Genomic DNA, 11,604 nt, shown 5'->3' with positions numbered 1-11,604 from the left:
CAGAAATTGCGGATAAATTTGCATTGGGGTCTTGGGAAGTATCGGTATACCGCATCAGATGTTTGTTTTTATCTTGTGTAATGTATGCAAATTGCTGGTCCTTGGGCTTGGGAATTATGGTCTCAGATTACCGAGTAATATTTCCATGAGTGCAAAGAAAATATAGATATCTTTCTGTCTCGTAAATTAAGATCCAGTACGCACATCGATACCTGTTAGGTCTTCCAGTAGTGATCCTCTGACTAAGGGTATCCTCCTGTCCAGGGTCTCCAGAGGTTCACAGAGAGAATGATATGAAAGTGAACTACGAGGAGGTACTTACAGGATTCAGAATAGCATACAAAATGTTCAAGAGACTAGACGAAGTCCATAAGAGGATAGGCTATTTGGTTCTTTTTTGTAGCCAATAAATGCAAGATTTGCTTGGTATTTCAGGAGCAGTAAAGGCTTCAGATCCAGCAGTCTGTAAGAAAGAGTATTCTGAAAGAGGTTCATAACGTGCAGTAGTGCAAGTAAGCTGGTTTCTCATACAGATGCTTAGGTATCAAAACTTCCTGGACAACTTGTCAGCGGTATTGGCCGCCTCAGAGTGTGATGTCCGTTAAGTCGTCATCACCAGTGGCCACCTTAAAGTAAATTTAGTCAGTTAAGAGGCTTGGCGAAGCACGATTTGTCATCAACAAGGAAAAGCTTGAGAGGTAGAAAGACGACGCATCACTGATATACATAGAACTAGTCAAGACCACACTGGTAGGATAGCACCGAGTAAACAGACCTGGTTGTCAAGACTATCAATATCATCAGTGAGATACATAGGTCTGGTAAAGATCACACTAGTGAGCCAACATTAGTGAGATACACATACCACGTCTACAAGATCACACTGGTGAACCAGCATCAGTGAGGTGCACAGACCTGGTCGATATAACAAGACAAGATGACTTTGCAAAGCTCTTGCTACTAACACCCCGCAGACAGGAATCACTACCTAGCTTTTCACCCACCATCAATATTTCTTTCTTTTGCTGGAGACATGAATATGTCTAGAAGACCGAAAGTCTGAATTGTACTTGTAAATTGTCATTTCAAATTATTTTTTTCTTAGAATTTAAGTGTAAATTTCAGTGTATATTAGCAGTCGGATTGTAATATTTACCGTGTATAAATTTAGGCAACTCGTTCATTCCTATGGTTTTAAAAAATAAAACATTTAACCATTAGAAAATATTTATATATACGGTGCAAAAAATAAACCGTGCAACCACGTTAGTTAAAAAAAAATGCAGACTTCTTTCATTTTACCAAAAATTCTGTGTCACAAACTGCTATATTTTTCAAGTATTGCATTCATGTTTATTCAGCTGGTGATGGGAATCGCCACGGAACACCATTATTATACACCACGGGGACCAGCACTTGCCTCTTCATGACCCTTGTCAAAAGTATGACTTTCATCACAACAAAACTATTATACCTCCAGGGATACTGCCTCGATGATCACACTCCCTCAGTCTCTCTCTCATATATATATATATATATATATATATATATATATATATATATATATATATATATATATATATATATATATATTTTTTTATTATCACACCGGCCGATTCCCACCAAGGCAGGGTGGCCCGAAAAAGAAAAACTTTCACCATCATTCACTCCATCACTGTCTTGCCAGAAGGGTGCTTTACACTACAGTTTTTAAACTGCAACATTAACACCCCTCCTTCAGAGTGCAGGCACTGTACTTCCCATCTCCAGGACTCAAGTCCGGCCTGCCGGTTTCCCTGAATCCCTTCATAAATGTTACTTTGCTCACACTCCAACAGCACGTCAAGTATTAAAAACCATTTGTCTCCATTCACTCCTATCAAACACGCTCACGCATGCCTGCTGGAAGTCCAAGCCCCTCGCACACAAAACCTCCTTTACCCCCTCCCTCCAACCCTTCCTAGGCCGACCCCTACCCCGCCTTCCTTCCACTACAGACTGATACACTCTTGAAGTCATTCTGTTTCGCTCCATTCTCTCTACATGTCCGAACCACCTCAACAACCCTTCCTCAGCCCTCTGGACAACAGTTTTGGTAATCCCGCACCTCCTCCTAACTTCCAAACTACGAATTCTCTGCATTATATTCACACCACACATTGCCCTCAGACATGACATCTCCACTGCCTCCAGCCTTCTCCTCGCTGCAACATTCATCACCCACGCTTCACACCCATATAAGAGCGTTGGTAAAACTATACTCTCATACATTCCCCTCTTTGCCTCCAAGGACAAAGTTCTTTGTTTCCACAGACTCCTAAGTGCACCACTCACTCTTTTTCCCTCATCAATTCTATGATTCACCTCATCTTTCATAGACCCATCCGCTGACACGTCCACTCCCAAATATCTGAATACGTTCACCTCCTCCATACTCTCTCCCTCCAATCTGATATTCAATCTTTCATCACCTAATCTTTTTGTTATCCTCATAACCTTACTCTTTCCTGTATTCACCTTTAATTTTCTTCTTTTGCACACCCTACCAAATTCATCCACCAATCTCTGCAACTTCTCTTCAGAATCTCCCAAGAGCACAGTGTCATCAGCAAAGAGCAGCTGTGACAACTCCCACTTTGTGTGTGATTCTTTATCTTTTAACTCCACGCCTCTTGCCAAAACCCTCGCATTTACTTCTCTTACAACCCCATCTATAAATATATTAAACAACCACGGTGACATCACACATCCTTGTCTAAGGCCTACTTTTACTGGGAAAAAATTTCCCTCTTTCCTACATACTCTAACTTGAGCCTCACTATCCTCGTAAAAACTCTTCACTGCTTTCAGTAACCTACCTCCTACACCATACACTTGCAACATCTGCCACATTGCCCCCCTATCCACCCTGTCATACGCCTTTTCCAAATCCATAAATGCCACAAAGACCTCTTTAGCCTTATCTAAATACTGTTCACTTATATGTTTCACTGTAAACACCTGGTCCACACACCCCCTACCTTTCCTAAAGCCTCCTTGTTCATCTGCTATCCTATTCTCCGTCTTACTCTTAATTCTTTCAATTATAACTCTACCATACACTTTACCAGGTACACTCAACAGACTTATCCCCCTATAATTTTTGCACTCTCTTTTATCCCCTTTGCCTTTATACAAAGGAACTATGCATGCTCTCTGCCAATCCCTAGGTACCTTACCCTCTTCCATACATTTATTAAATAATTGCACCAACCACTCCAAAACTATATCCCCACCTGCTTTTAACATTTCTATCTTTATCCCATCAATCCCGGCTGCCTTACCCCCTTTCATTTTACCTACTGCCTCACGAACTTCCCCCACACTCACAACTGGCTCTTCCTCACTCCTACAAGATGTTATTCCTCCTTGCCCTATACACGAAATCACAGCTTCCCTATCTTCATCAACATTTAACAATTCCTCAAAATATTCCTTCCATCTTCCCAATACCTCTAACTCTCCATTTAATAACTCTCCTCTCCTATTTTTAACTGACAAATCCATTTGTTCTCTAGGCTTTCTTAACTTGTTAATCTCACTCCAAAACTTTTTCTTATTTTCAACAAAATTTGTTGATAACATCTCACCCACTCTCTCATTTGCTCTCTTTTTACATTGCTTCACCACTCTCTTAACTTCTCTCTTTTTCTCCATATACTCTTCCCTCCTTGCATCACTTCTACTTTGTAAAAACTTCTCATATGCTAACTTTTTCTCCCTTACTACTCTCTTTACATCATCATTCCACCAATCGCTCCTCTTCCCTCCTGCACCCACTTTCCTGTAACCACAAACTTCTGCTGAACACTCTAACACTACATTTTTAAACCTACCCCATACCTCTTCGACCCCATTGCCTATGCTCTCATTAGCCCATCTATCCTCCAATAGCTGTTTATATCTTACCCTAACTGCCTCCTCTTTTAGTTTATAAACCTTCACCTCTCTCTTCCCTGATGCTTCTATTCTCCTTGTATCCCATCTACCTTTTACTCTCAGTATAGCTACAACTAGAAAGTGATCTGATATATCTGTGGCCCCTCTATAAACATGTACATCCTGAAGTCTACTCAACAGTCTTTTATCTACCAATACATAATCCAACAAACTACTGTCATTTCGCCCTACATCATATCGTGTATACTTATTTATCCTCTTTTTCTTAAAATATGTATTACCTATAACTAAACCCCTTTCTATACAAAGTTCAATCAAAGGGCTCCCATTATCATTTACACCTGGCACCCCAAACTTACCTACCACACCCTCTCTAAAAGTTTCTCCTACTTTAGCATTCAAGTCCCCTACCACAATTACTCTCTCACTTGGTTCAAAGGCTCCTATACATTCACTTAACATCTCCCAAAATCTCTCTCTCTCCTCTGCATTCCTCTCTTCTCCAGGTGCATACACGCTTATTATGACCCACTTCTCGCATCCAACCTTTACTTTAATCCACATAATTCTTGAATTTACACATTCATATTCTCTTTTCTCCTTCCATAACTGATCATTTAACATTACTGCTACCCCTTCCTTTGCTCTAACTCTCTCAGATACTCCAGATTTAATCCCATTTATTTCCCCCCACTGAAACTCTCCTACCCCCTTCAGCTTTGTTTCGCTTAGGGCCAGGACATCCAACTTCTTTTCATTCATAACATCAGCAATCATCTGTTTCTTGTCATCCGCACTACATCCACGCACATTTAAGCAACCCAGTTTTATAAAGTTTTTCTTCTTCTCTTTTTTAGTAATTGTATACAGGAGAAGGGGTTACTAGCCCATTGCTCCCGGCATTTTAGTCGCCTCATACGACACGCATGGCTTACGGAGGAAAGATTCTTTTCCACTTCCCCATGGACAATAGAAGAAATAAAAAAGAACAAGAGCTATTTAGAAAAAAGAGAAAAACCTAGATGTATGTATATATATATATGCATGTGCGTGTCTGTGAAGTGTGACCAAAGTGTAAGTAGGAGTAGCAAGATATCCCTGTTATCTTAGCATATATATATATATATATATATGCAAAACAACCACTCTGAAAGAATAGAGAAATTCCAAGCGCTTTCGTGACTACTCACATTAGTTCCTTGATAATGTGAGTAGTCACGAAAGCGCTTGGAATTTCTCTATCCTTTCAGAGTGGTTGTTTTGCATATTCTGAAATCACCTGTTTACTGTGATCTTATTGCATATATATATATATACATTATATATATATATATATATATATATATATATATATATATATATATATATATATATATATATATATATGTATATATATATATATATATATATATATATATATATATATATATATATATACATACCCACACACACACATGAACTTATAAATATGAATGTGCAACCTTTATACCACCGAAAAACCAGATGGTGTGAACACCACCTCTCAGCGTGCCTTCAATGCGACATGGAAATAAAACACGGCTGGGATAAGGAGATCTGTTTATATAGTGATAAATCCCTGTATGAATGTCTCTCCTTTACGACGGCAGAGCCGAGGCTTTGTGACACTGTGATAAAGTTTCATAGTTACGTGTTACTACCCTGAGAGAGAGAGAGAGAGAGAGAGAGAGAGAGAGAGAGAGAGAGAGAGAGAGAGAGAGAGAGAGAGAGAGAGAGAGAGAGAGAGAGAGAGAGAGAGTGGAGAAAGTGTATGGGCATTGGCGTAACAGAGACCTTAAGGTTCACAAAGTCATCTACTGATTAGGTCTAAACGAAATTAGATTAGTTGCCTCTACTGTCGTCTATACAGAGGTGGCCAAGATAGTAGCAGCAGGCGGCTCTTTCCCAGTTTCCTCTCCTCTGGCCATAATGCAAGCTCCATAAAAAATGGATGAAAATATTCATATAATGCTGATGCAAGTGTCGAGTTACGGTTCTATTGTTGCTGCTATTAGTATTACTTAAACCAGTGGTTCCCAAACTGGAGGTAAATTACTCCCTGGGGGTAAATTACCCCCTGGGGGTAATTTAACCATTTTTGGGGGGTAATGGAGGGGTGACAGAAAAAAAGTTATGAATTCTGAAAATCAAGAAAACAATGCGGTACCCGGTATGAGGATTATTGTTAACTTTGTCTTAGTATATAAAGTTGTAAAGTAAACCTATTATAAGTAAGTAATAAAGTTAAACCAAATAACAATAAACATCAAAAACTAATATACAGTATTAGAAAAGAAGAAATATATAGCTAAGTGTGTGGAAACCCAAAAGTATTTTGACAAGTATGCTTCAGGACAAAAGTCACTCAGTAGCCCAGATCGCCCTGTCCAGTACGCGTCACTCACTTCCTGAGGCTGCCTCTATTTCACACTGTCAGTTTATCTGTGAGCATCAGCCGAGGTAGACATAAGCTGGTATGTATGTGTACTGCCCTGTGCAGTATATAGTTAGTATTTACCCACTGTTACTGTGAATTTGTAGCTATTATTAATTTTATATATAATGTATGTGTGGTTCTTACGCTAGGATTAGCAGAGTATGCGAGGCTGTATACATTCACGTTTAGCCATATATATCAATAATAACAACATTTTGTGAAAGGGGTAACATGCTTTATGTGGCATGTTAAATTGGGTAACAAGCTGAAAAAGTTTGGGAACCACTGACTTAAACTTATACTACAACTTACATTATTATTTACATAACCTGTGTAGTTCTTGCCTGATTGCTGCTGTACCACTGCTTGTCTCACTCCTCTAGTTCCAGTCATCACTAATGATTTCTTTAGCTTTAACTTTCCCTCATCCATATCCGAAAGATCTGATGGAAAGGAGAAAGGGTAAAGGAATGATTGTGCTTTCAGGCACTGTTTCTTAAAATCCGATATTTGAAAACGTTTCTGAAGCACTGCTTCGGCACTTTTACCTTGAGAAGACACCCCTTTTCTAACTTCTATAATTTCGTTGTCAAGAAACTCTTTCCCACGTTTGAGTTGCAACTCCTGCCACAAAGTTTCATATCGCTATTTTGTATCAGCTACTCATTAGGCACTTTAAACTATTTACTCTTGTCTAAGTAACACAAAATGAAAGGCAGTCATTTAGCGGACGGAGGATCGACCTTAAAAATGTATTTCGCACAAGTATCTCACAATTATCTTCACCAGGTATTAGAACAACTAAGCTGTGATGGACATGTGGGTCAGCGGGCTACAAGCAGCAACAACCCGGTTGACCAACTGATCAAGCAAGCACAAGCCGAAATGGTCATGGCCGGGCTCTGGGAGTAGGAGAACTCTTGGAACTCATCAAAGGCATAAACTGAGGTATAATTGCAATTCATGTCGAATTGTGTTAAATTTATTTAGCAACCCATAAGCCTGAATGAGATTTCGTAGTCTATTTCTTAAGAAAGAACCGGTTACGTATTTTCATTATTTCTTCATGAAGTCTGTTTCTGTGGGATGAGTTGCATCCTTTCTTTGCACCCTCTCAGAGTTCTCTTCGTCTTTTATGTAAACTTGGAGCAAAACACTGGACAAAAAGGAAGGAGGAGGAGGAGGATGAGGAGGAGGATGAGGAGGAGGATGAGGAGGAGGAGGAAGAAGAGGAGGAGGAGGCGGAGGAGGAGGAGGAGGAGGAAGAGGAAGAGGAAGAGGAAGAGGAGGAGGAGGAGGAGGAGGTGCATGCAGTAGGGAGGAGGATAAAGAGGAATGTAGATACGGTGGGATGAAGAGATGTAAAAGTCCTAGAAAATAGAGTAGATGTAATATAAGAAGGGAAAGATGCAGTAGATATTGTTAACGCAAAACAAGCCCCATAATTGGAGGGGGGGGGGATATCTTCAGGGCAAGATTTCACATTTTTCTGTGTACCATCAGGGGTTATGCAATAATGCAATTGCTGCAACAGACAGAGGGAAAAAAAATTCAGAGGAAAGGTAGCGTATTGACGCTGTCCTCAACTTACGTCCAAGTTCCGTTCCAATCGACCGGTCGGATATGGAAATGTCGTGTATCTGTACAGCATCTTTTTAATAAATTTCTCTCATGATTATCTCTCTTTTTTATCAACTCACAAAAATTCTGTATGGAATGTATGGCTGTATGACTTGGCATCTCTTGAACGTTCAAAACGAGAGATGCCAAGCCAATGATGATCCTTTTCAAATCACTTGTTCTCTCCAGGTTGGAATACTGCTGTACATTAATATCTCCATTCAAAGCAGGTGAAATTGCAGATCTAGAGAGTGTACAGAGATCCTTTACTGCACGTATAAGTTCTGTCAAGCACCTTAACTACTGGGAACGCTTGGAAGCACTTGACTTGTATTAGTTGGAACGCAGGAGGGAGAGATATATCATAATCTACACTTGGAAAATCCTGGAAGGAATGGTCCCAAATCTGCACACAGAAATAACTGCCTACGAAAGTAAAAGACTGGGCAGGCAATGCAAAATGCCCCCAATTAAAAGTAGGGGCGCCATTGGTACACTAAGAGAAAACACCATAAGTGTCCGGGGCCCAAGACTGTTCAACAGCCTCCCATCAAGCATTAATGGAATTACCAATAAACCCCTGGCTGCCTTCAAGAGAGAGCTGGACAGATACCTAAAGTCAGTGCCAGATCAGCCGGGCTGTGGCTCGTACGTTGGACTGTGTGCGGCCAGCAGTAACAGCCTGGTTGACCAGGCCCTGATCCACCTTAAGGCCTGGTCATGGACCGGGCTGCGGGGGCGTTGATCCCCAGAATAACCTCCAGGTAACCAGGCTAAGTATCAATTTTCATATTAGTCATTATTTCAACGTTGTCTTTTACCTTCTTAGTCTTTTTGTTATGATTTTAACAAACACAGTAAATATATTCATCATTCTTTACTTTTTATTAAATCTTAAACTTAGAATATTTTTCTCGGTCGTATGTGCGGATGAACGTAAGTCACATTGGTCGGAAGTCGAGGAGGATCTTGCCATTACCTATTCGGCACGACATTTCGTTTATATATATATATATATATATATATATATATATATATATATATATATATATATATATATATATATATATATATATATATATATAACGAAATATGTCTATGTAAATATATGGAGATTCTTTTAACTGTATATTCTCTGATATAAATATGTCTATACGTATCTAGATACACACTAGACACACTGAGTTGTGTGTCTAGTGAATACATTCCAAAATGTATCTTTCATTGTTCATACACCTAGAGTTGTCTGACACTGTATATACACCAAGATGTGTAATTCTGCATGTCTTCCGAAATGTGCCTGTCAGAGAATAAACACTAAGAGGTATGTATTCACTATATATATTTCTAGAGGTGTGCATCCCGTAGTGTGTATATTCCAAAGTGTGTGTATATTCAGTGAATATGCACAGATATGTTACTGTATACAAGTACACAGTGTTAATTCTCCGTGTATCTACCTCCTTCAGTTTACATACACTGAGTTATATCTCACAATGAATGTACACCAATAGCTATATATAGCTGTGAATATACACACAGATGTGATCATCTACTGTTGTTTATATAACCTTGTCCCGTGGCCTGGTGGCTAAAGCTCTCATTTCACACGGTGGGGGTCTGGGTTCGATTCTCGGTGAGGGTAGAAACATTGGGCATGTTTCGTTACACCGGTTATCTATGTTCCCCCATCAGTAAAATGGGTACCTGGGTGTTAGTCGACTGGTGTGGGTCGCATCCTGGGACAAAACTGACCTAAGTTGCTCTGCATGACAAGCTGCTTTCTATATAGTAGTATGTTATTGATGTCAGCTAGGACTGTATACCTCGTACATGTACCTGTAGAAATAAAGATAATTATTATTATTATTATTATTATTATTATTATTATTATATACACAGGGGATGCGCATGTATGGATGTATGTACATCGAAACGTGCCTAGATCTTAATGTATGCAAGTCGAGAAGTATCACAGTGTATATACACAGCGAAAAGTATTTCAGTGAATATACGACGATAGGTGTTTATCTCTCACTGTTAAGTATATACACTCATAAAAATACATGTATTTTTATCAATGTTTATACTTATGCCTGCATTATTGTAAAAAAAATGCAATTCAATTCGTAAAATCGCTGATAGACTATCGTGAATAAACTTAACCAGTACCTTATGAAACCTTATGTAAATAAGATTTTTTGGATTTTTAACCTGGAGGGTTTGCCACCCAGGATAGCCCAAGAGTGTCAGTGTGTCATCGAGGACTATCAGTCTTATTTTCATTGGGGTTCCTTCAGTTTTGTTACCCAGGATGCGACCCACACCAGTCTATTAACACCCAGGTATCCTACTTACTGTTAGGTAAACAGGGATAACATGCGTAAGGATGTATGCCGAATGTTTTCACCCATGTTGGGGATTAAACCGTGGACACTCGGTGTATGAAGCGTGTGTGACTTTTTTTTGAGTTATAATAGGTAATTTACAAACACATGTTAAGCTGCCTATGATAATTGTACTTAAGTGTACTTTTAAGGTGGCTAAAGCTCCCGCTTCACACACGGAGGGCCCGGGTTCGATTCCCGGCGGGTGGAAACATTTCGACACGTTTCCTTACACCTGTTGTCCTGTTCACCTAGCAGCAAATAGGTACCTGGGTGTTAGTCGACTGGTGTGGGTCGCATCCTGGGGGACAAGATTAAGGACCCCAATGGAAATAAGTTAGACAGTCCTCGATGACGCACTGACTTTCTAGGGTTATTCTGGGTGGCTAACCCTCCGGGGTTAAAAATCCGAACGAAATCTCTCTCTTACTATTATACCAGTAAAAGTCTTTTACCTTGTTTACCTCCTTAAGATTATACCCACTTGAGACTCCTCTACCATCTGCCTCCATAGCTCAGTGGCTAGAGCGCTGGTCTAGTAAACCAGAGGCCGGGAGTTCGATCCTCCCTGGAGGCACTGGCTACCGGAGTAGTTTTCTTTCATTTTTTTTCGGGCCAACTGCAGTAGATCTGTGACGCGTTAGAACCAGGTCAATGATTCCTTGTCATCACGCCCCACAGTGATGGTGGATGCTGTTGTACGTGCTAATGATGTATTTAAATACGTACATGAGTTCACGTAAACAAACTTAAGTATCAACGAATCAGAAAACCCACATTTCCTAAAGGTAAATTATCCGAATGATGTTTAGCAGTCACACACACATTATATATATATATATATATATATATATATATATATATATATATATATATATATATATATATATATATAAAATATATTATATATATATATATAAACACATCGGCTTTCGCCCACCAAGGTAGGGTAGCCCGAAAAAGAAAAACGTTCATAATCATTCACTGCATCACTGCCTTGCCAGAGCCACGCTGACACTACAGTTATAAAACTGCAACATTAACACCCTTCCTTCAGAGTGCAGACACTGTTCTTCACATCTCCAGGATTAAGTCCAGTCTACCGGTTACCTTGAATCTCTTCATAAATGTTACCTTGCTCACACTCCAACAGCACGTCAAGTCCTATAAACCGCTTGTTTATATACATATATATGTGCAGCG

At 39.6% G+C, this 11,604-nt stretch overlaps 1 non-coding gene across 1 annotated transcript; it reads left to right on the top strand.

The window, feature by feature from the left end:
* The first annotated feature begins 10,905 nt into the window (after window positions 1-10,905).
* On the top strand, window positions 10,906-10,978 carry TRNAT-AGU (transfer RNA threonine (anticodon AGU)). The gene has a single exon. It is a non-coding gene; the product is annotated as a tRNA-Thr (tRNA).
* Window positions 10,979-11,604: the final 626 nt, after the last annotated feature.

This window comes from Cherax quadricarinatus, chromosome 46 (genome assembly GCF_038502225.1).
Source record: "Cherax quadricarinatus isolate ZL_2023a chromosome 46, ASM3850222v1, whole genome shotgun sequence".
NCBI classification, from domain to species: Eukaryota; Metazoa; Arthropoda; class Malacostraca; order Decapoda; family Parastacidae; genus Cherax; species Cherax quadricarinatus.
This window is presented reverse-complemented; position numbering and strand designations above follow the sequence as displayed.